We start from the raw sequence: 24,607 nt of genomic DNA, 5'->3' as shown, positions 1-24,607 counted from the left end.
TTTTATGCACTTGAGTAGTTCCATTGAGTTCCATCAATCTCAGTGCTCATTGTATAATCTATATTTGATTAAAAGTCACTGGGTAATAAAATCTGTGCCTTAAATAACTAAAACTGAATAGAGAGAGAGGGAGAGAGAAACTGAAAATATGCCAAATTCCTGACCACTCTGTGTAAAGATTTCAGTCCTTGGCTTAAACCACCGTAACTACAAGATTTTAGCTGGGCCATTTTCTAGTCCAAGAACTGGATATGGTTCAATCCACCTAATTTTTTTCTCTTGATTTTCTCTCCCTGTGTTCAATCAAACATTGCTTTACTAGACCTACTTCTGGTCTTACACAGTTGGATGTCTGTTACAGACCATCATCAAAGACAGGGAAAATGTACAGTGATTTCTGAGATGCAGGAACAGGCTAAAAAGTACCTGACCTGGGAGCTTGGCAAACTGCACTCTCTCACTTAGAGGCTTGCTCCTGCGAGGTGCTGAGTTCTCTGGCACTAATCCCACAAAAAACACTTAAACACATGCTGAGTTGTCGGCATGTGGTTAGTCCCTTTGACTTCAGTAAGACTGCTCATAGGCTTTAGGGCTTTGCAGGACAGGGGCAAAAGAGCTCAATGCCTTGCAAGACCAATGAGCTCTCAAGATGTTGTCAGCAGGGCACATGGAGAAAGTCTGGTGATAGCAAAGAGTGGCAGGAAAAGGGGAACAAAGTTTGCACCAGCCTTTAGGCACTTAATTTTACAGGGGACCTATAGTCATCATAACTATTCCATTATTATATGATCAATCACCATTGAACTACATGATATATCCTTTTCCTGAAAATTACTTGGTAATTTTACTTGGTCACTGAGGCTGGATTTTTTAAAAAGCCTAGGGGAGCTAGGCCGCTGCAGGTCCCATTAGATCCCTAACTTCCTTAGGCTTTTGTAAAAATCCCAGACAAAAGCAAAGGACTGCAAGCCTAGAAGATTCTGGTTTCTAATCTGGCCTGAGTTACTGATTCACTCTTGTGTAATCTTGGGTAAACTAGCCATCTGCTTGTGTCTCATTGAAACCAGCTGGAAACAGCACTGCAAAACACAGGCCCTTACTGCAGATCAGATGTTGTATCTGAGCTAAGATTTCCTAAGGGAAAAATATATTTAAGAAGTCACTAAGAATGCTGCATGGCCAGATCTATGCAATATTGGAGCTGGAACTCGTGACCCTCCATGAATATATCCAGGAGAACGCAGCTAAAGGGTTCATCTGTCGTATAATATTTCCTGCCAGGGCTCCTGTCCTCTTTGTAAAGCAAAAAGATGGGTCTCTAAACCAAGAGGAAATTTGGGATTGATACTCCTTCCATTGATCCTAGAACTGTTGGACCATACCTGATCTGCTTGAGTGTTCACCAGACTGGATCTTCAGAAGGCCTAGTACAGGTATACACCAACCATAAGAACCTAGAGTATTTATGTAAAGCCAGAGAGCTCTGAAGCAACAGCAGCTCCGACGAGTGCTATTCTTTTTCTGTTTTGATTTCACCATCACTCATCAACTTGGAACCAAGAATAGCAAAGCCAACACCCTGGGGTGCAAGGAAGATTCTCTTCCTCCTTGTAGCACATCACCGGCCACCGGCAGTACCACGAGGAGAGGGACGGAGCGCCACCACAGGACCCTTCTTCCGGACCGACGGACCCAACCCACCACCACCACCACGACGGACGCGGCGGGGGACACACCAGCGGACGCGGCGAGTGCTAAAGCATCGGACCTAATGAGGGACGCACCACTTTGTATGGACTTATTTGCTCTCTTTGTTAACCACCCCCAAAAGTAACCCACAGACATACTTAGTAACGTTCCCCCATTCCCATATATCCCCTTGTATCTCTTAGCGCCCACACCATCACCCCCCATCCAGGACCCCGCAGCTTATCCCTTGTTATTCTCCCCAGACTTTCATCCACTCCCCATGCCTCCCGATAACCTGCATATTGTCCCTGGATGTTGTATAACTTTGCCCCTTTAACTCTATGGGTTACCTGTTTGTTATTTTTTGAAACATTTACTCAATAAAAAACTTTAAATCTCTTAACTGGGAAAGATCCTTCCTTCTCAAACCTCACAACTTCCTCAACACTACAGTGCAATATGATCTCCTTACTTTAATCCAGCTGGCTGTTCAAGACGACCTGCTGGCCAAGAAGACTGCATTTTCCACAGAACAACCCAATGGTGATACCAGGTGGTTGTGTACTGTGACAGATGGAATAACATATGCCTTGCCAGGGTGCCCCCTATTGGATGTACTCTGTATATGCCATGATGCCACTGTAGCAGGCCATTTTGGCCTCTCCAAAACTGAACGTCTGGCCTCCCACCTCTTTTTTGGTGCCCTCCAGATATGGACAGTGATTCGGACCTATGTCAGCTCCTGCAACATATGTGCTTATGCCAAAGTTCCACTCACAAAATGCCTCAGCACCTTTATGCCTCTAGAAACTCCCTCTTGACCCTGGACAGTGATCACCATGGACTTGATACCAGAACTCCCTGAATTGAATAAATGCAATGCCATAGTCAGCTGGTCTACTATTATGAGTAAGATGGCTCACTTCATTCCTTCTGCACAATTGGCCACAGCCACAGCAACTACTCAACTTCTATTTGCACATGTTTTTTGTCTGCATAGGCTTCCTAACTGTATTAAATCTGACAGAGGGTCCCAGAGGGTCCCAGTTCATCTCCCAATTTTTGGCATGAAGTTCTCTGGCTATTAAGCATCCATACCTGCTTATCAGCTACGTACCACCTACAAACAGATGGCCAAACAGAGTAAACCAAGTACTAGATCAATACATGTGATGTTTCACAAACTGCCATCAGGATTACCGGTCCCCTCTCTTCCCATATGCCAAGTTTGCATATAACAAAACTGACCATGTTGTCACAGGTAAAAGTTTCTCTTTTGCCAGTTATAGTTTTCATCCTATGCTCCCAATTGCCTGCTAAAGCCTGCAGGCCTGAGATATAGTCCAGAAAATCCACCAGATTCAGAAAGAACTCAAGGAACACATGGAAGCAAAGGAGGCCTACAAGCAAATATGTGGATTGCCAGAGACAGGAGGGTTCGGAATTCAAGGTGGGCCAGAAGGTCTGGTTCTCAACTAAACATCTCCACACAAATAGTCCATTCCATAAACTAGATTGGTGTTTTTCAAACTTTTTAATACCAGGGACCGGCTTGTTGCCTTCCTAAACTGTGTCAGGAAGATCTCAGGGACCAGCATCAGTTCATGGACCAGTTGCTGAGAAACACTAAACTAGATCACTGATATTCAAAACGAAATCAGATTTGTCAGCTAATTAACCCCATCACTGTTAAATGCTGCTTGCCAAGGTCACTCAAAATGCACACAGAAAATTCATTTCTGGACCTAATGCAACCATCTCTGCCACCTGTCCATCCCAGTGCCATGAAGAATATCTTGTCCGGGGCATACTGGACTCCAAGATCAAAAAGGGGAAATTTATGGTAACTTGTGGACTGGGAGGGGTATGGTCCTGAGGACCAGTACTGGGAACTGGACCACCATGTACATTCTCTCCTGCCCCCATAGAGGCTTTCCACAAAAGCTACCCAGGCAATGCATCATGGTTGCCCCTAAAGGTGGGAAAGTGATATAAGGAGCAGCAGGTCCAAAACCCGGGTCTGCAGATTCCCTGGGTGGTAAGTGCCTCCACTGTAAGGATGCAGGGACCAGAAGCTGGGTCTGCAGAGCCTGGGACAGTTGATGTTCCCACAATGCCACTGGTAGGCCATGCAGAGCCAGAGCCAGGGAGCACGGTCAAGAGTAGGCACTGCAGGAAGTACCGCCCAAGGGAGCCAGAATGATAGTACCATGTGGTCCTCTTATTGGCCAACCACTGAATTTAACCCTGGTGGGTGCTCCAGGAAGTTGTTGGGGCAACCACACAGACTTTGGACCTTCCGTGACTTCAGATCTCACCTTGTCTCCTGATCTCCGGACCCTAGTTCCTGTCTCCTGATTCTAGCTTAGTACTACCTATGAACTCTGGTCTCTGACCCTGGCCTGACTTTGACCTTGACTTTTGCTTATTCAACCCAGCTCACTGACTACCGCCCTGGATGTGCGGTCCCCAATCCAGCTGTGACTGCTAGGCCAGACAGCCTGCGACACAGTCCCCTACATCCTTGCTGCCACCTAACAATTCTGGCAGCAGACACACTCATTAAGTCATAAGCCTCGCTCAGAGGCCTGCACGCACCACTGGATGTGCTGCCTGTGGAGGTTCTGATTGACAGGGCATTCCCCAATTCCTGATTGGTCCGGACATACTACTTAAACCTAGGGAGGATACAGGAAGTTTGTCTGTGCAGCTAGGCGGAATCCCAGATAGCTGCTGCTACAGACCCTACTTCCTTGTTGTGTTCTGATGCCCAGTTTCTGATTCAGCCTTGTCTTCTGCATCTGACATCTCGTTTCTAACCCTGGATTGACAAATGATTGTTTCCTGATATCTTGTCTTGTCTTGACCCACTTGGCTGGTCACCCAGGACCCAGCCCTGACATCAAGGGGCCATATGGTAGGTGAAGCATATAACACAATGCATTATTGCTCTTTATTTAAGCACAAGAAACATACAGAGAATACAGATCATATAGAAAACAACCACCAACCTGAACAAAATGTCCCTTGCTCAAGCTCACCCTTTCCTTCGGAGTCCTTGAGGGACCATATGTGTTCAGGTAGGTGGGTCTCCTTTGGCTCATCAGGCTCCTGAAGCAGCTTCCCTCACCATGAGCTGGTGAAAGTGGACAAGTACTCCTGAACATATGACCTCCCAGTCCCTCTGTCACATGACTACTAGATCAGCCTCCCCAATCTACTAGGTGACTTTGTTGCCAGGCAACCATTCCCCTAACAATCAAGCTTTCCTGGTTGGGAGCCAGTCTATCATCTGTAGTGTTTGTATTAGAATAGAGAATCATCCCAAATTAATGACTCTCTATTGTCAGCCTTGTATCACTATGCCTTGGAATTTCAGTCCAACATGGAGGCAAAAGCACAACAGAGAAAGCAGCTAGCCTGCACACTCAAAAAGGAGACGGTGGCCTGATAAAGATATACATAGAGAGAGTTCATAGTCTCGCACAGAATTTATAAATTGTACAGATAAGATTCCCCCAATCGTCACAGAACACTTGTGACATTTTAAAAAAGATTGGATGCTTCATAGCACTCTAAGAGGGTGAGTCTGGAGAAAGTGTCCCTTTTACTTCCTTCCCCTTTCCCCATCATTTGGTTCTCTCTTCTCCTGGGCCCTCAGTTCCCTTCCTCCTTCTGCTGATTGTTACAGTAAGAATGGATAGAGAACTAAAGTATGATGGAGGACTGGGATCTATCCCATTCAAAAGACATGCTACTATGTATTGGACCAGCTGCCCAGTGGCTAGGGGTCTTTACAGCTAGTTCTTTGGGATTATTCAACCAGAAATGCAAAGCAAAGCTTGGAGGTATCTCAGCCTGTAGCAACTAAAAAAACAAAAACAGGAAAAGGTTTGCAAGGTTTCAAGTCTCTTGAAAGTGAAACTTAGTTTCATGCATAGTCCTCATGTGTAACTATTTAACAATCACTCTTACATCAGAATTTTCTGTACATACTATAATTGCAATTCCTGAGGGAAATGAAAGCAATTAAAGAAAAAATATAAATACAATGGCACTTTTAGTTGGTTTCCCTTGTTATTTGTGTGAGACAAACACAATGGAGCAGAGGAAAATAATCAAAATTAAAACAAAAAGAGGAAATTGTGGCTGTAAAATAATAAAAGTTGTCAGGGAGATGCCAGGGGAGATGAAGTTTGTGAAACTACTTTTAACCTATTCTTAAAATGACTAAATTTCAAGTTGACAGTGTCCCCTTGAGTTACTCTTTCAAGTAAGAGCAAAAAACACAGAAAATGTGTTTGTTTAGTTTTTCCAAAGACTTTGCATATCCTTTATTCTCTATATCTCCAGCAAATCCTCATTTCCTCAGAAAAATAATTTTGGCTTTAAACATTCCCATTATTCTCATACTCTATGAGACTAATTGGAACGTAGTTTTTCTTTAGCCTGTTGTTTTAACAATCAACCTTCATTATTCAGTTTCTGCAGATGAAGTCCTATTTTAAAGGTTTCTATCATTTAGAAATGTCTTAGCCAACTCATCACACTTTGGCTCAGATCAGGTTATTCACTCCTCGTCCTCCAGTCAGTCCTACTGCACTAATTTCCTGCACGGCCTTTTATTTTTAAATCTCTCTCTTCTGATTTCCGAGCTTCTTTGCTGATACAAAGCTGTAAATATCTAATATAAGAGAAGTGACACTGACCAATCTCTCATTTTATTTTGCTATTTATATTTTGCATCAATTTGTCCAATGAAATCAGTTTTCTGCATCTTGATTTCTGTTTCTCTTCTGGTAGCGTTAAACCAAAGGACCCTTTCTTCCTGACCAACTGGGCTTTTGCTGCTCATTGTCATTAATTCTCCTGCCATTTCCAAAGTCCTGTACACATCCATTTTGGATGGTGTCCAGTACAAGGATGTCTCCAGCTGTTCCTAATTCACTGGTACCACCTCTGCAGTCCCTTGTCTACCTGATCACCACATCAAACTCTCTGGATGCTGGATTTCTGAATGTTATCAGTCACATCATGCAACAAGTTTTCCAGATCCTACAAGCACTTTTGGAATTTCTTGTGATAATGCAGGAGTTTGCATCAGAATGTATCTGAAGCTATGGGTAAGGAAGTAAAGTTGTTTTAGCACCATGGCAATGCAGCTGTTTCATGGCAAGATGGCTCAAGGAGAGCTGGGGAGGGAGACACGGCCTGGTGCAACTCGCTGCCGTTGCATTAAGGAGCATCCCATCCTTCCAAGATAGTTGGCACTGCTGACAATGGATAATGACATAGCTGACTGGGGAGCTGGGCCAGTCTCCTAGCAGTCAAACGTAGTGCACACGCTCCCTTACCTTTTCTGAAGCACTAGAGAAGAGTCTGACCTGCTGCTCATGTGGCAGTAGATGGGATAACAGAGATTTGCCCCACTAGTGCAGCACAGGGCAGGATTTTACCCTAAATGTGTCTGAGCAGGACTCTGCTCTACTGGGTGAAGTGGAGGTATCTCAGGTCACTTTGTCCCAGTCTCTTTCATCAGGCAGGTTTAAGAGCAAAGTATCTATCTTCTTTGCTTTCTTAATCCCACTGTTACACAACTCCAACTCCCAGAATCCTTCTAATTCCATTTCTGGAACTGCCATGAGCTCTGGAATGTCCATGTAAAATGAGATCAGATTCTGCTTGAAGACATTTTATATGTCATTGATAAATGAAATGATTGAAAACTGACAATTTGCTTGCCACGTTACAAAACTCTCTGACAAATACATTTGTGAACTCATGTTCCTATTTAACACACAAATATCTACATACCTACCCTCCTTTCAATGCCTGCAGGACAAGTTTATGCCTAACTTTACACTAACAGGTTCTGGATTATATTAACTTCAGAAATTACATACATTTGCTGATAAAGTCCATCTGTTCACCGAGAGATGGTGAAATATTGTCTGACAAATATCAATGCAATTATTATTTGTGAAAATCCATAAAGGAAATGTGGTTCTCAATGGCACAAGTTAACATAAAAACACTCTGAAAAGGGCTAGGATTACACTTCTCAACCCACCTGGCTGCCAGCTAAATATCACCGCACACACGCCGCTAAATATCTTCTGTAGCCATAGTAAAATGAATATATTGCTGCCCCTTTTTGACCCAAGTAACTAGTCAAAGTTTGGGGCCCTAAAGATGTTTCAAGTGGAAGAAAAATTGATTCTATTGAGTCTGGTATTGCCCTTGGTGCAATCTTGTTTATTTACAAAGAATGTACAAAGTCCTGCTTCACTGTGTGCAGAAGGAACCATGAACAAAAGGAGCAGTTTATTACCTTACAGCCCCAAGCTCCTTTAGGCAACACTAGTCTCAAGATCTTTCTCTCTAGCTTTCGGTCGAGTGTGCTTTGCTTTCTCTCTCTCACACATACCCCTGGTCAGAATACCCAGTAGGACTTTCCATCCACATGGTGCTAGTGTCTGGGCAGATTCCATTAGGCCTTGTTTAAGTGTCACCCAGTAAGTGTTTCTTAGAACTCTCTGAAGCGAAGGGCATGTACACAATGAGTCTCGAAGAAGTTTGCGATCCAAACAGCCACCAATCTCTCTAGCGGTATAAAGAAAAAGAGGTGGCTTTTTTCCTGTGCATTTTAACTACTGTACTAAGTGAAGCTGGGATTTTCAAAGACGACTGGATAAGCTGGGATACAACGTCTATTGAAAGTCAATGAGGTTTGGCACCTATCTCCAGGCAGCTTCTCTGGGAAGTCCATTCTTCTTCAAGATGTTAAGGAGACAAACCCCACGACAGAAAATGGCAAGAGTTTAAAATAATTTTTCAGTGCTTACGTGCAGGGCCGGCGCTAGGCATGAGTAGACTAAGCAACTGCTTAGGGCCCTGAGCAGCTCAAGGGCGCCCCCTATTAATTATTAGTATGTGTTGTGGGGGGACAGGCATGGGCGGCGGGTAGAATAGGCTGGGGAGGATAAGCCCCCCTTGGCACAACTGCCACCAACCCTCCACCTGGGCTGGGGTGACCCCGCCTCTTCCCATCCTTGCTCTGCCTCTTCCCTGAGGCCCCCACCGTCCACCACTGTCTGGTTGATCCTCTCCACCCTACCTCTCCTCACCCTCTACCCCCATGAGACCCCCCCTAGCCCACGGTGACCCTCACCCCTTCCCCCACAAGACCCCCCCCCCACTCTCCAGGTCTCTATTCTCCTCCACGCTATACCCCCTCTACCACTCCACCCCTTCACACCCTCCCCTGTGCGACCTCCCCACGCACCATGTCTCTCACCTCCATCTCTTGCAAGACTCTCCCCACCTGACAACGCATCCCTTCTCTCTCCCACACTGCACCCACTCCCTCGTGAGACCCCCCGCTGACCGCTTGCTGCATCCCTCCTCACCTTCTAGCTCCCACCCACTGCTCACTGCATCCCTCTGGCAGTGGGGGGGCCAAGCAGGAGAGGGGATGGGGCCTGAGGTGGAGCGGGGGCGCAGTGTGAGCGGGGCCGCGGGTGGAAGAGACTGGACAGGGAGCTATCCTCCCACAGGGGAAGATTCACCTGCCGCCCATGGGGGTAGGGCAAAAATATTCCTGTTTAGGGCCCCCATGGGCTAGCACAGGCATTGTTTACATGGGCTGCTTGAGACAGGCAAGACACTTAAATCCACTGCCACAGAAAACCTTGTGAGACTATGACATTTCTTCCAAGTTGTGTGAAAGAAAGGTAGCGAAGGGGAAAACTTTCTAAAATGAATAACACTCCTGAGTCGCCACTCCTCCCCCGGATTCCTCCTTGCTCTAGGGTGGTGGTAATTTGCTGCTGACCTTTACCACCAACAAATCAGGAGGCCCACTGCTCTGCCTTAGTTCCGTTCACCAGCTAGTGAAGCACCCTGAAGCAAGTGAGAAAGACAGAATTAAAGCTTAGTCCATTCCCTGCCCCCACCTGCTTCAGGGAGACTATGTTGGTGGGCAGCATCTGATTACTCTGAGGCAAGGCTTATGTAACCTGTGCAGGGTTTAGTCGGTCTTACTCCCTTCTGCAGCCCTGCATCCTGGTAGCTGGCCATATATAGAGTGGAGAATAAACTGCACCATCTTTAACGGTCAGGCAGACAGGAAAGCCTGCACTGCTCCCAGCAGCAATGCTGGTAGGATCAGATTCTTGGAGACTGCAGCTGCAGTGCAGCCCCTCAGTACCCCCTTTTTATTCACCTAATGGCATAGCAAAATCTACTGACGTGCCAAGAAGGCATGTATCCAAAGCACAATCTAGCCTTCTGAGGGCAAAAAAAAAAAAAAAATTAACAATGGTTTGCCTACCAATAATTTGACAATAGTTATTAAACAAAACAAAGGTGTGGATGCTTCACAGAAACCTATAAAAAACACAGGGGCAGATCTCAGGCCTCCCAAATCTCTATTGCATCACTGTGGCGGCACAAAGGAAAATTAAAGTGCCCCAGGTAGACAGCTGGGAATTTCTCTGGCTTGGGGGAAACCAACGAAAGTGCTGGCTGTATGGCAGGAAAGGGGGGATGTTGAGGTTGGAGTAGTTGTGGCTGAGCCCTGCTGTGCTCAAGTGACCCTACTGATGTATCAGCCTCTAGCCAAAGTCAATGTAATTTAGACTGGCCCTGAAACCACTCTAACTTATGCCAGCCTCAAGGATTGAGGGGTGTGGAAAGGTGGCAAAGCCACCTTTGTGCTCCACTCCCCCTCAACATGCGGCAAATGCTGCTCTGCTTCACCTCAGGATCCAGCTCATAGTACAGACAAAAACTCTTCTATATATCATGTGATTTCAAGGAGTTCTCCCCCTTTACACTTGTAAGCAAGGTCTGAGTGTCTGAGGGGCCCTTCCCTGCTCAGCCAGCTGAAAGGGGGGTCACTTTATTTTCATGGGCTCTGTATTTGCATGAGTACAAATAGGTGCTCAGCAGGATTGCACAGTATCTGCATAAGCACACTTAGGTGCTGAGCATGATGAGAGATGGTCAGTCTGGCTAGTATTGGGTTACAAATCACTTTAGTGTTAATTGCAGGGATAATGAAATGTTATCCCCCTATTGTATAAAAATATGGCAGCAGAACTGTGCTTATCCTGTTCTGATGAAAGATTCACTGTCATCTGAACAGAACTCAACAAAGGAGGCGTTCGGATGCTAGAGCCCTGTAAAATCAGCAGGGAGGGGTTGGGGGTTTTTGTGCTGAAGCTGCACCAGTCCTCACGAAGGGCAGCCTTCAGGTATGGATTGACTATGTCCTCCCTCTGTTAAAAGGTAGAATTCCTCCTTTGTTAAAAAGCAGGGACAATGCTCCTATCTCAGCAGAGGGTTTTCCCATGAACTGAGAGCTGAAATCACTGGAAGCTGAAACTCATTAGAGCTGAAATCATTCATTGGAAGCTGAAATTGCTAAAGGGAGTGGGAAACCTCGAGAGACTGATTGACAGCCAGCAGAGGGAGCCACTGAGGCCTGTGTCCAGCAGGTGGCAGGAGCCAGCATAGGGGAGGTGTGTCTGGTGGGAGCCAGCAGAGGGGACTGATTGTGGTCATGCCCTGTGTTGGGTGCAGCCAGCAGAGGGGACTGGTTGTGTCCCATGTTGAGCAGGAGCCAGCCAAGGGACCCTGGTCGCGCCCCCGTGTCCAGCCAGTGGCGGGCGCCAGCAGAGGGGGCTGGTTGTGCCCTGTGACTGAGAGGTGGACAGTGCAACTATGATGGTCGGTAGGGCAGGGGAAAGCGAGAAGGGAGAGGTGAAGGATAAGTCCCACATACTGTGGGATGGGATGGGTTCTGCTCATTGTGTTTATGAATTCTGTTTGTATTGTTTTCCCAAATCAGTGCTGTGTTACTTCCTTCCTTTTATTAAAAGTTTACTTTCTACACTAAGACTCTGTGCTTGTGAGAGGGGAAGTATTGCCTTTTGGGAATGCCCAGGGGATAGTTTGTGATTCTGCAGGTGACTGGGTGGGGGCTGTAGCTGGTTTGGTGATGTATCATTGACAGGAACTCTTAGATATGGAACCTGACCCTTGCTGCTGCTGACTCTGTCTGGCAGTAGGGTTACTCACTCAAGCATGCTCTCCTGCTTTAACTCCTAAACACATTTGCAAGAGAAGAGGATCTTGGCTTCTTAAAAGATGATCTGATGCTTAGTTTTGGCTTCGTCATCTCTTCGTGACTTCATAATTTTCTCTACAGCAACCACCTGTGGTGTCCCAACAAGACTGTGATTTCGATAAGGCAGCAAGAGTAGATGGAGGCTTAAGAAATAAAGATAATCTTTTTCTGCAACACAAAAAATGTATAGGGATGCAGGAAAAAAATGCTGCTACTCTAAACGTGGTGGGCCTCTGAAAGAAACTCATAATTTTGCAGTGTCCTAGGGGCCACCATGTTGTAGCTGTCCTTTTGAATTCAGAAGCTGCAAGGAGGGTTTGTAAAGTTTTAAAACTTCTGTTTTCATTTTTAAAGACTTATTGGAGTATTGTCAAATGTGTCAATGCCTAGATAGTGCTTCATTGGAAGGTGGAAGCAGGGTGGGTTGTGGAACATGTTAAGCATAGAAAACTCCACCTCACAGGATACTTTGAAAAGGCTATACTTTCAGAAAGAGTACTAGATTGTAAACTCTTCGGAGCAGGGACTGACTCGTTGGTATGTGTATGTACAGTGCCTAGTTCAATGGGGCTCTGGCCTCTCAGTGCTATTGCAATACAAATAATATCTCCTTAAGATATAGGCTTGCAAATTATCCTACACAGTTGATCCCTTTCAACTGCTTCTTCCAGTTGCTTTGTATAGCAAGGTGGGGGTAGAAGTTAGGATGGCAGGAAGTGCTATCTCAGATCAGACTAGTTGTTGTTGTTCATTTCCGGTACTTGGTCACTTGCAGTGTGCGCTACAGTACCATGATTTGGACTTTATCAGCCCAGGACAGTGGTACTAAACTCATTGCTGAATCCCTGCAAAACAGAGCATTCTGTTATCTACTAATTCAGAGACTGGTTAATATTTTATGATGCTCTCTGTGTTCACAAGATGCTATCCAGAAAAGAAAAGTAACTACAATTTTCATCTAAAGGGGCTTGAATAAATACATACTGTCCACCAAGCAATAAAAACACTTATTTCTCTTGCCAAATAAAACCATTTGAAGTCACCTTTCAATATAGCTGTAAAGTTTTCTTCATTTTATTTAAAGTGTCTATATATTATACTATTAATTGAAAATGCCTGCAAAGTTAGTGATAATAATCTTATCAGGCTGTAAGAATAGAAAATAACATGCACTATCAGTGTTTCTGTGTCACCACTATATTGACTTACAGATGTGGGAGACATCATTCTAATATTTTGCATTTTAAGGAGAGTTTTACAACCAAAACCAGCCTTTCTTTAAGTTCCCTTTTTAGTAAGGCATGTACTGAATGAATCTACCGGCCTGAACTTTGCAGGGTGGACACATCCTTAGAATGAGATATATTAAAAAAGAACATTGACTGAAAGTAGGTCTTAAGGAATGATTCACCACCAAACAAAAAAAAAAAATGGGGAAGGAAGCTTAGAAATGTGACCAAGACTAAAGGAAGGCAGAATATCTGTCAGTAGGATTAAAAGAGTGAAAGGTGAGGAGAAGAGGCAGAGCCTCAAAGAAAGACGTACACTACTATTCTCGTGGCACCCATTCAAAACTACAAGCATAAGGCAGATAGGAGAGACACAGAGCAGGTGGAGTCTCCAGGAGTCTGACTCAGCCACAATTCTTCCTAGGCATTGTGAGGTAGCACATGCCTTCGTGTTTGCTATATAACTCTTGAAACAGGTGCAACATATCCCCCATGTTATATATGGCTAACTACAAGCATGCTGGCTTGTGTAGGCGGAATGGGTACCGACATTGCTGCCTCTCCCCCATCCCCTTTGCAGGCACCTAGCAACTATGGTACACATCCTCAACTGGTGTAAAATGCCATAGCTCCACTGAAGTCAATGGAGCTATGGCAATTCACAGCAGCTGAGGAATTGTCCCCAGGAGTTTCCTAGTAACAAACAGGGACTACACTGCCTGCCGGGATTCTGGTCTCACCTTGCCCAGGATGCAAGAACAGGAGAAAAATCCTTGCACCCTCCCTCATCTTGCACACACACACACACACACTGGGGCTGGCCAAAATGTGACCCATGGTATCATATTTCTCTCACAGAGAATTCCCTGCATGTAGTTGAGTGTGGAACCTTGAAGCGGGGATCTGCCATGTGGATCTGTAATGGGAATTTTGTCTCGAAACTCAAAATTAAATCTTTCTCAATATTGTGAATTCTAAGAGAGATTAAAACATCTTCTGTATAATTGCAATCAACTTAATTTATTAAGGTAGTATAGAAAATGAAAACACTCAAAACTTTATGTCTGCAAGAAACAAGGAAGTTTCACAGTTTACATGTTTTTATCTACAACATCAATAAGTAACAGTGCAGCTTCCCTAAATCAAGTGTAACAAGTAGATTAGATTAATTTTACCAAATTAGTAAATGTAGAATGACCAGTAAAACGTTAAACAAAATTCACCCTACTTTTTCAGAAAATTTGATTAAATAACTAATCTGAAATCTAAAATGACTACAATGCATTGTGTCTTGGAAACAGAGGTATGATGCCACACTAAACAGCATTGCAACTGTTCACATACAATACTTCCTCAGTGTCACTAGAAGCAAGTGTATTTTCTGAAAACTGTTTAACAGGAAGAAGTGATCTACCAAGCACATTAGATGACCTAAATGCTCTTGTTTTAATCAGAAAACATGTAACAGGAAGCACTAACATCTTAAGAAAGATTGCCATCTATGCATCTCTGGTCTAGTCTCAGCTGAGTTGATGGAACTTAATAGATTGAAAACTGGATGAAGGACTGTATGCAAAGAGGAATGATAAATAGCAATGTGTCAGGTTCTGGGAAGGTGTCTGGTGGGCTGCTGCAGGGATAAGTATTAGGACCAGTTCTATTTTAGTTTTTCTAATGATCTGAAAGAAAAGATCCAAAAGCAGTCCATTAATTAAAAGCAAAGTATTATTATTACTATTACTAAGCTGCCAATTGTGCATATTGTGAGGATAATTAAAAATTACAGACTGGCTAAAAAAATAACAATGTAAATTTAAGCCTGAAAAATGTAAACTGATATGTCTTGGGACAAGTCATCTGGAATGTATTTAGTGGAAGGATATACTGTATTTAGAGAACCGTAATGCCAAAAAATACCTAGAAGAAACAGTTGACATTGAATTGAATACATGTGTAGCAGGGCACTACCAGCAAGGCTGGGGTAGCCCCTGCTACTGAGCCTTTATTAGCCGTAGATGGGAGCCAGCTGAGCAAGGAAGGAATTAGAAACAGCTGTAGAACCTGGAAGGGCTATAAAAGCTTCCAGGAAAAGGGGCCAGGAAGGAAGGAAGGGAGGAATGAATATCAGAAAAGGAGAAGTTACAGCAAGGGAAGGCTAAACGCTCTTTGAGTAAAGGCTGAATCCATAAGACTTCTGTGACTGGTAGGAACTGGATATATAAAAGGTGGTGGTGGGCAACCTGTTGTAAATAAAGCGCAATGCTGGAGTACAAAGCTGTTGTCGGGAAGTGGTTTGTGGGGGTCAAGGGCCTGGGCAGCAAGGAGGCCAGGCATGAACTGCTACATTATAGAGTTGTAAAAATGCTGATGCAGATTTTGGCTGTGGAGGGTGAGTGTCTCAATCCTGGGAGGGGGTAGTCTCTCTGTAGATGACACTTGGAATATTGGGCAGATCATTATGAGATAAAACTCTCAAAATAGGGAATAATTTATTTTTTAAAAAAACCCAAAAGACTATACCTGATCCTCCAGTCATCATGCACACACAGCTCCTTCTTTGTGTGTATGTGTGTCCACAAAAACTAAACACAGGCAATCCACATCCCAAATAATGGGATTATAATTGTCTGCAAGTACTCAAAGGGTGTAAAAAGGAGACATTGTGTGAGTAACCCAAAGCTATATACTGATGATGGCAGTAATAGGATGACACTGTGCGGTGGAAAGTTTACAGACTGTCAGTGTATTTTCCAAACATGGGGCTAGATCATACCATCAAGTCCCAAGTGTGGAAGGGATGCTTTGTGAACAGATTTCACTCCTTCCATGTGGAAGGTGGGAGTCAGTCACCTCTATGCAGTTTTCTCCCCATTCCTAGGACACCATGGACAGCTTTTTGTGGAAGTGGGATTCATGGGCATACAGGCACTGGGTGGGTGAGGAAGAGTGGCTCTTTGTTGAGTGGCAGTGGTGTTAGGGGAGATGTATGTTGTGCCACCTCTAGCCCTATGGAGCTTACTTAGAATAGATACAACATGGCTCTGCAGATCAGGTAATAAAGCACTCTCTCTGAGAAAAACCAGCTCTCAAGAAGACCCCTTTGGCAGGCTACAGCCAGGAGGAAGAGAAAGGGGCATGGAAGGCAGTGCTTCTAAATTGTGTTGAGGGGGGAAGGGCTCACTTTGAATTTGTATTTGGAGGTCCATTCACATATCTGCACATCTTCAGGGTGTCTTGTTAGACTGGACACAGCCCCTGTGAAGACTATGCATTGGAATGGGGATGGACAAAATGACCTGTCAAGTTTTTTCCATCTCTAATTTCTCTTACTAAGTGCCAAGTAAATCAAATACCATTTAGCTAAGGGAGTTGTTTGATTTCCCTATACTTATGTATAGAAAGAAAGCATAGTGGAAGCAACCAGGCAATACAGGAGCAGGGGGGGGGGGGAAGGGGGAGAGGACATCGGCAGCTCAAACACCTCTACCCACATATGATTGATGCAATAGGAAAATACAGTACCAGAAACTTTGGCAAATAAAACAAAGCAAGCAAGGAAAGAAAATGAATTGGTTAATAATTACAATGCTATTCTAGAAATCAGTGATTGGCTTGCATCTAGGATACAGTGCGCTGTGCTATTCACCCCAACTCAAAGAGCACATTGCAGAACTAGAGATGATTCAGAGGAGGGTGATGAGAATGATTAAGGACATGGAAACCCATTCACGTGAAGTGAGGCTGAAAAGATCAGGACTGCTTTCCATCTAAATAAAGGTATGTTGACATTGCAATCATGAAGTGTGACTATGGGTTGTGTAGGCATCCCCGAGCTAGCTTTCATCTAGTTATCTCGGTTACTGGTAGCTACGAAGCCGCGGGAGCGTGGGCTTCAGTGTGGGCTAGCCACATGAGTGATTGCTCAGAGTTCTGGGCGGGTCCGTACAGCTCAAGCTGAAGTGTGCACCACCCTAGCCTCACTGCCCTGGTGCTCAAGATAGCTAAGCTAAAGCTCATTTGGGTATGTCTACATGAGATACCACATGACTGCTGTGTAGATATAGCCTAAAAGAACATGATAAAAATGCATCAAATTATGAACGGACTAGAGAAGGTAGATTTGGGGTCATCTGTTCTCCCTGTGTCATAACGCAAAAGCAAGGAAACAGCCAATAGAACTTAAAAGTGAAAAATTCAAAACTGATGAAAGGGAATACATTTTCACACAACACCTAATTATGCTGTGGCTCTCACTGCCCCAGGACATCATTCACGCCAAGAACTTAGCAAGATTCAAAGAGGGGCTGGACATTTATATGGATAGCAAGAGTTACAATAGTTATTGCAAACAAATGTTGGAAGGGATATGAAACCGCATGGTGCAGGTGTTGAGCCACACTCTAACTATTAGAGATTAATGAGATCGTCGTAGGGGGCGGATTATCTCTGAAGCATGTGGTTATGGTCATGTGGAGACAGGATACTGGTCTAGTTGGACTACAGGTCTGTTCCATTGCGGCCATACCTGTGTTCCTAACAAAGATACAATAGGTGGGAAGTGTCTAGGAAAGTTCTGTGGGTAAAACTCTGATTTCACTTACAGGTCTAGGTGCACCAAGCTTAAAGATCGTAGGCAACTTTCTTTTGAACCATAATCTCCAGGACTAACGCTCCATGCTATTGAGAATGTCATTCTCTATGGAGAGGAGCATTCAGCAGGACTCTAAATTTGCAGAATTCACCACAGAAAAGGAAGGTCATAGCTCACTTAGGTCCCAGCTGAAGAAGCTAAAGTTTGAGTGATAGTGTTGATGGTAGCTGCCTCTACTGTACCAGTTTTTCAAGATCATGAGTTCTTACTCAGAGGGTTGCAACCAAATCTAAAGACAATGTCACAATTCCTCTTTCTTTATATATAATAGGAGGGGGGCTCCTGGAGCTTTTTTTTGTAACATGGGGTCACAGTATGGAAAAGATTGAGAACCACAGCTGTAGATTGCCAACGAGTGGCTTCCAGCACTGCTCTGTCCTTAACATTCATATGCACAGCAGTCTCCAAGGAAATGCAAGCACACACGATTAATGCAGAAAACAATCATCTAGCCTAGGGGTGGGGAACCTTTTTTTATGTCAAGGGCCTGATGGTGGCCCTGGCGGCGAGGGAGAATGCAGCGGCGGGGGAGAATTCGGCGGTGGCGTGGTTTCACGGCAGCGGGGGGGTTCCGTGAGGGGGGGGGGGCAGTGCCCGCTGCCGAAGTCCCCCCCCCGCCACCGAAAAGGAACAAACGGCGGCAGGGTTTCGGCCGGACGTTCCCCACCCCTGATCCAGCCTATTCTTCTAGGAAGTCTGGAGTACCAGTGACTCTTGGGTTAACCACAGCTGGAAAAACAAACTATACTGTGTATTTTTCTTGGGGGGTGGAGGACATTTCATAACGTTGTTCACGGCAGAAGGGAAGCCACAGGCCAACACATTAGAACAGTTGCAGTAAGTCTGTGGTACAAGTTGCAATGTAGATTCTAACCAGGGTAGTTTAAGAGCATTGCTGAAAAATGCTTCCACTTACACACGACTGTTTTGATTTTAAGTCCAGTAAGAGTCCTTCCCTTAAGCAGATTTGTGGCACTACACCTTCCTCAAGTGACTACCCTGAGTAGAAAATTTGATAATGCTTCCATTGGGCATTGTTTAGGTAAACATGTGCTATGAATAAGCTTGCTGTATATTGCTTCAGAGAGCATTTGCATCACAATTCTTTATGAAAACTGCAGGGTAGATTTTGAACTAATGACCTGTAGGCCCCATGGTGACCCCAGTAAGTCTATGGGAAGCTTGACAATCAAGGCCACAGCTTGTACACTATTGTCCACTCCAGAATTACACAGCCAGACACAAAACACAGGGCATGAAGATAAGAGTATCAGAAACATCCATGATTCTACCTCTATAGCACAGAAACTGGGTGTAATTTTGCTTCTGTATTTGAGGGCCCATTCCCCCTTTGATGTGTAATGAATTTGCACCTCATGTATAATAAAGAAAGATATAAATATGCAGCAAATTGCATGATTGGGAGGAGAAAGCACCTTTGGGAGTTAAATTTAAGAGAAGTCGTTATCAGTCCACAAAAACCCAGCTTCATAGACCATCCTAATGCATTTTAATGATAAAGCTGCTTATCTTTTACATTGCTGTTTCACTGCAAGATAATAGGAATGATTTAAACTCTGTGAGGCCTCCTGTACATCACTATATCATTTGGGGACAAAGCTTCAAGACTTGTCCACAGACGTCCTCCAGAATTAGATTTTCTCATATTCAAGACAGAGACTGTCTTCCTATGTGTTTGTACAGCACTAGCACAATGGTCCTCCTACACAACGCGGTTTTACTTCCTTCCTCACATACAAAGATCAGGTAGATATTGTCCTTCCTGCTGAGAAAAGCTGGAGGTAGCTCCGTCTGAAGCTGAACAGAAAAGACTGACAGTAGCTTAGATCTCATGCTTAAATTGAGGACATGCCCACAAGCATAGGGTGTCAGTGAGTGGAGAATTATATTTTAGTCATATTTTACACCAATGCTGCAGAGGTGTAAATGATAACAGAAGGTGCAAGGCAATGGAGAATTAAACTCATAATTATTAGGGATCCCCCCACCTCCCGACGCTCAAAATAGTGAAGGATTGATAGCAATCGGTAAGTAATCTGTGATGTTGAATTTCTTCACACATTTTTCTTCAGTGTTTTTAGGTACTTCACCGTTTAGTGTTGACTAAGAAATGTTGTGTTACTTGTTTTCCCTCCAAGTTCCCATCTCTGACTGACCACTCTGAGTGTCTCCTGATGTGAAGACCATGTTGTATACCAATTAGAAACTGCCAGGAAGATTTGAAGAGTTATCTGGTTTGTTGACAAATATTAGTGGGTTACCCAAATAGCAGAGAAAAAGAGAAGAGGTGAGAGAGAAAATAGGGGGAGGAGTCTAGGGACCAGCAAGAGATAAACAGGATGATGAAAAACTTTAAAAAAAGAACAGATAGATACAAGTTGTAAAGAGGAGTGAAGAAAGGATAGTATAAACTAAAGAAGAGAGAAAGGGAGTGTCACGCTGACTGAATTGGGGATGGGGCATTTATTATGTTATTTAACACCAATATATCAAAATCATAGTAATTCATGTGAGATATGCCATGCCAGGTACTGTTAGAAAGGCTATAATGTGCTAAGTAAGATGATGATGTTTATATTCATGTTATATGTGTAATGGAAGTTATGGATATGTTTGATATATCTGTATTTCAAATTGTGCTGTATCTGGGTCACACCCCAGACAGGATGGCTGCAGAACAATAGCCTGCTTAATGGCCCATTAAGAGATCCACAGGTACAAGGGGCCAGGGAGAGAAGCCAGGGATATACCTGATGAGTCACCAGGACTTACTCATGTGACTCTGGACTCCATTTTGGTTCCTTTAATATTCCACAAGCAGCATGGCACAGACCAAAGGACATAAAAGACAGGTGCCCAGGATCCATTTTGTCTTGAATCCTGTTCAGTCTTCAGCCACCTATCTACCTCTGGATCAACTAATCTATAACTGAAGCTGTGAAACAAAGCACTGAGACCCATCCAGGTACTGGATGTATACCAGAGTGATTATACAAGCCTGCTAACTCCACAATTCTCCTAGAAACCTGATATATATGGACTTTCAAATCATTTGTATGTATCTGATTGCTTTAATCCTTTAAATTTCTCTTATAGTTTGGTTTTCTTTTTATAATAAACCTTTAGTTTTAGTTACTAAAGGATTGGCTGGCAGCGTGGTATTTTGGGTAAGATCCAAACTTGTATTGATCTGGTACTGTGGCTGACCCTTTGGAGTCAGGAAAAACCTTTTTGGTAAAGAGCATAGAATTTAAATAACTGGTCTCTTTACTGGACCTAGTGGCTGATTGGGCGTCGGAGACTGAAATGCAGTAAAGGGGGCTATGTGTATTTGTGTACTGGCTTCTTGATAACTGGTTTGGGGAATCAGAAGCATTGTTGGTGGCTGGTTGGGAAGTCTGACTTCAGTGTCACCCACCAGTGTTGGGAAAATCTGCTCTCCTTTTGCAACCTGCACTGGCCTTGGCATTTTCAGGTGGCTACCCTGGACACAGACGGGTCACAGGGAGGAAAAAATTACTATACAAAAGAATTAAATATAAGAACTGCTATGCTGAATCTGACCAATGATTTATCTAATCTGGTATCTTGTCTCCAATGGCGACTGGTACCAGCTTCTATTAGAGATAAGCACAAAGAAACCCTGTAATGGACAATTATGGAACAATCTGCCTATAAAGAAAATGTTTTAGTAATCCCAGATTGTTAGTAGTTGATTTAATCCCCAAAGCACTAATTTATTTTATGTAACTGAATGTTCTCTAACAAGGGAGACAAACTTAGGAAAGATGGGGGAAAAGACACCAAGATATAATGCAGAAAGCATTAAAATAGAAGTGAAGAGAAAAGGGAGAGAACAAATCCAAAGGAAATTTAGTAAGTGTTTTTATTTTATTCAGAATTCAATGCCAATGTTAAACTAAACTGAAACAAATCATGCTCTATTATGTGCGTCTACCATCTGCAAATTAATGGACTAGTGGAGCGGTTCAACCGAACCCTCAAGAACATGCTTCAGAAGTTCCCCCAGGAGGAACTCCACCACTGGGATCAACTCCTTCCACCACTACTGTTAGCTGTGCATGAGGTACCCCAGGTGTCCGCGCACTTCTCACCCTTTGAGCTTCTCTACGGCTGTCAGCCCCGGGGCCTGAATGATTTAATGAGGGAGACAGGGAAGCAGACCCTCTCCCGGAACAAGGGATTGTATTCTGGCTGCAAGAACACCTCGCCCAGGCAGGGGCCCCTTATGAACGAGAACCTCCGGACCTCTCAGGAGGCCCAAGCATGAGGGTACAATCGGGATGCCCAGGACTAGGACTTCGAGTCAGGGGACAGAGTCCTCATCCTGCTCTCCTCAGCCAAATCAAAACTACTGGCCTGCTAGCAGGGGCCCTATGAGGTCATCCACCAGTTGGGGCCTGTCAACTATGAAATTTGCCAGCCGAAGCGACAAATTTATCACATGAACCTGTTAAAGCCCTGGCACAAGCGAGAGGAGCTGCTGCTTACTCCATATCCCCCTGAGCCCAAGTTGGGACCCCAAGGAGACACACCAGAAGCAAACCAGAGATCCCTCTGCTTGGGGATACCCTCTCTGAGGAGCAGGTGAGACAAGCCGAACGCTTAGTCGATGCCTTTGCACAAACCTTCACCACACTGTCGGGGCAGACCACAAGGGCCTACCATGCCATCATTAGCCGACCCGGAGAGGTCATCGGCGGAACAACTTGACCCATGCCCCATCACATGCAAGAAGCAGTGGAACGAGGTCTGGACCATGCTAGAATTCAGGGTGATTGAGAGGTCCTCGAGCGAGTGGAGGAGCTCAATTGTGGTTGTTCCCAAGCCAGATGGCACCGGCCATTTCTATGTGGACTTCCAGAGGGTAAACACAATCTCCAGGTTTGACATCTACCCCATACCTCATGTAGATGAGTTGCTGGATTGCCTCGAGGAGGCCCAGTATATAACCACTCTTGACTTCACCAAGGGATACTGGCAAATCCCACTGACGCCAGAGTCAAAAGAAAAAATGGCCTTCACCACTCCCAGTGGGTTGTACCATTTGACCAGGATGCCTTTTGGCCTTCATGGGCCCCTGCGACCTTCCAGAGATTAATGGATTGCCTCCTCCTCCCCCACCTCGAGTACGCCACCATATAACCTGTCATTATTTACAGCGGTTAGTGGGATGAGCACCTCAACCAAGTGGTGGCTGTCCTGAGAACACTCCGGGAAGCGGGCTCACCATAAACCCCAAGAAGTGCTGGATCAGCTGGACTGAGACCATTTACCTCAGACCCTAGGACAAGGCAAGTGTGCCCCCTTGTCAGGAAAGTGTAGACCACCAACCTCCCATGACAAAAAAAAAGTCCAGCAGTTCCTGGGTCTCTGGCTACTACAAGAGATTCATCCCTAGCTTTGCCACAATTGCTGCCCTGCTAATGGGGCTGCTCACTAAAGACCAACCCCTGTGAGCCCAGTGGACTGCAGACTGCAAGACTGCATTCCAAGAACTGAAGCACCGTCTGTGCGGGAACCAGTTCTATATAGCTCAGATTTTAATCATTGGTTTATTGTCCAACCAGATGCCTCAGCTGTAGGCCTCAGGGCAGTACTCTCCCAGGATGTCGAGGGAGAAGAACACCCAGTTCTGTACCTAAGCCGGAAATTGTTTCCACAGGAATGCAATTACTTGGTGATTGAGCCGGAGGCCCTAGCCGTCAAATGGGCCTTGGAGGCCCTCAGGTACTACCTCCTTGGGAGCCCCTTCTTCGTCATGACCAACCACGCACCCCTGAACTGGCTACAGCAAATGAAAGACACCAACGTCCGACTGCCGCGCTGATACCTGTCCCTCCAACCCTTCTCCTTTACCATACAACACAGATTACGTAAACAGAGCGACAGCATTGGCATTCTATCACAGTGGGGGAAGAAGACCGCACCCAGCCCCAGAAGATGGGAGCTGGGTTTGAGGGGGTGGGGATGTATAGCGAAGCGGTCTGGCCTCCCTCCAAGGCTGGGGGGCCGACTGATGGGCAGGCCCAGGAACGGCACCACCTGCAAGCCGGAAGTGCAGGGACGGGACAGGAAGGGGAAGTATAAAAGCCAGCCAGGCCTTGTAGCTCAGTCAGGGGGAAGCTGCTGGAGGAGGAGGATGCCTCTCCCCCTGGGCTGGGCCTTGAGCCCCACCCTGGGCCCGCTAAAGGGCCGCCTAAACTACCAACTAACAGGAGCTTCGACGGCCTGCCAGGGCTACCTGGTCCTAGCGACTGGGAAGGGCTACCTGTGGCCCGCCATGGAGACGAGCCCCCCTGCTGCCAATGATTTGGAGTAGCTGCCTGTGACTTGCTGGAGTTGCCTACGAGCAACGATTTGGAGTAGCTGCTGGACGCTAACGACCTTGAGGGCCTTACTGGGACTACCCCTCACAATTTACCCCCAGGAGTTAGACCACAACGGGGTCTATAGTTACCTGGGTCCAGGGGTAGAGGAAGTGGCCCAGGGATAGCTGAATTTGGTCCGGCTGCACTCAAGCCTGGGCATTAGTCAGTGCATATCGACTGGAGCCCTGCTGTGTTAAGGCTCTGGGCTGGGACACAGTGGAGTCAGGTGGGCCTGTGTCTCTCTCTCCCCTGGCTACCCACACCCTGGGGGTGACCACCCCCTCGGCCTGTGAAGCCTCACTAGGCGATAGCTGGCCATTTTGCTTACCCCACCCTACCTGAGGGCCTGGGCCTTAGACTGCTTTGCCTGTCCTGCCCTGCTTGAAGGGCCAGGGCTATTAACTACTTCGCTTGCCCCATCCTGCCTAAGTGCCAGGGCTAGAGACTGCTTTGCCTATCCTGCTCTACCTGAGGGCCAGGGCCAGAGACGGTT

At 45.3% G+C, this 24,607-nt stretch overlaps 1 protein-coding gene and 1 long non-coding RNA gene across 2 annotated transcripts in view; one reads left to right on the top strand and one right to left on the bottom strand.

The window, feature by feature from the left end:
* The window catches only part of APBB1IP (amyloid beta precursor protein binding family B member 1 interacting protein), a 106,650-nt gene that overhangs the window by 70,868 nt on the left and 11,175 nt on the right, over positions 1 to 24,607 (bottom strand). The window lies entirely within an intron of this gene.
* On the top strand, positions 15,162 to 17,869 carry LOC137162169 (uncharacterized). The gene is made up of 3 exons (XR_010922315.1): positions 15,162 to 15,253; positions 16,673 to 16,827; positions 17,654 to 17,869. It is a non-coding gene; the product is annotated as an uncharacterized lncRNA (long non-coding RNA).

This window comes from Emydura macquarii, unplaced genomic scaffold (assembly GCF_026122565.2).
Source record: "Emydura macquarii macquarii isolate MOO-44397 ecotype Brisbane River unplaced genomic scaffold, CSIRO-AGI_Emac_v2 contig_2422, whole genome shotgun sequence".
Taxonomy (NCBI): domain Eukaryota; kingdom Metazoa; phylum Chordata; order Testudines; family Chelidae; genus Emydura; species Emydura macquarii.
The sequence above is the reverse complement of the archived record's forward strand: the minus strand, read 5'-3'. Positions and strand labels throughout refer to the sequence as shown.